General features: G+C 38.3%; 1 pseudogene; it reads right to left on the reverse strand.

Annotated features, from left to right (window-relative positions):
• Nucleotides 1–509: 509 nt before the first annotated feature.
• Nucleotides 510–1,025, reverse strand: LOC115285233 (annotated as a pseudogene).
• Between the last annotated feature and the right edge of the window lie 290 nt (nucleotides 1,026–1,315).

Consider the following 1,315-nt stretch of genomic DNA (forward strand, 5'->3'; position numbering starts at 1 on the left):
CTTTTTTTAAACAAGAAAATAAATACACATTGGTAGATGCTAACTGTCCATATTCACATAGAGACAGTGTGTTCTCTGAGTCAGATATACAGAAAAGGAGGAAAAAAGCTAAAATTCTATGTACTACTCAGGGGTCCAGCACCCTCCAGCTTCCAGCAGAGCTAAGAGAGCAAAAGGTGGTTTTTATTATTTTTTCCTCCACAGAACACTGTGGTGTTCATAAAGTTTTTAAGACCAGAAAGGATAAAAATGAATTTGGAACAAAAAGGGATAGAAATTCTTTGCCCACTGTATTCTTCTCAAGGTATTTCCTCCTAAAGCAAGTTGAGAACCATAGTACAAATGAGAAAGGACTTCAAAACAAAAGAGTGAACACAAGAGGTGGGGGAGATGGGAAGATTGCAGGTTCTTCTGGGACCTGGAGAAAATTAAAAAGGTTAGAATCCATTAGTCTTCCACTAGTCATCATCGTCTCCTCCTCTCTCTGCTCCCACTCATCCTCCTCATCTTCATCCTCTTCCCCCTTCATCATAGTACTATAACGGATTTGGCCAAATATCGTCTTTGATCTCCCCTAAACCCATCTGCACCTGCATCAGAATCATCAGTAAGCCAAAGAGCTCTGTGGGTTCCTCATGCTCTCTCTTCCTGCCGGGTTTATTCTGCATTTAACTTGAACATGTCAAATCCCTTCTGGATTTCCAACTGATTTCAGTGTACTTTAAAAATGGATCACCACTTTCATTTGGACGAAATTCTTTGGAGAGAACTTTCTTTTCAAAGTAAGGTTTTTTAAATCACAATTCTGTAACGTGACTTAATATCTTCAAATTCTGTCACTTCAACTCCTGTCCAGTAATGCAGTGCAGACACTTTTGGATGAATGACGGGTGTTAACCCAAAAATGTGGGACTTGGGCAATCAATTGGGATTTGGGCAATGCAAAAAGTGGTTAGTGGTGTTTGTTATAGGTCTGTTGCACTTTCAAAGCTTTATTGGCTTATTCATTAAGTCTGTTGCATTCCCTACTTCATTAATATATTCAACTGCTCCTTACTGTTATTTTCCTGACATCTCAAAGGCTCCACTGTGGTTGGAGTTGAGTTTCTTTCTGCTGACCTTGTGGGGGTGGGTATGGTGGAGGCAAAGGGTACAGTCAGCAACTTGGTCCATCTACCTCTAATAATATTTTAATACAAAACCATTACCAATAAAAATATTTACTTAATATTTAAATAATACATATGGCATGGAAAAATAGAATAGAATTACAAAAATAAAGCAAGCTGTAAAATAAACATAATAGGGGTGACTG

The sequence above is a fragment of the Suricata suricatta genome, unplaced genomic scaffold (assembly GCF_006229205.1).
Source record: "Suricata suricatta isolate VVHF042 unplaced genomic scaffold, meerkat_22Aug2017_6uvM2_HiC HiC_scaffold_5666, whole genome shotgun sequence".
NCBI classification, from domain to species: domain Eukaryota; kingdom Metazoa; phylum Chordata; class Mammalia; order Carnivora; family Herpestidae; genus Suricata; species Suricata suricatta.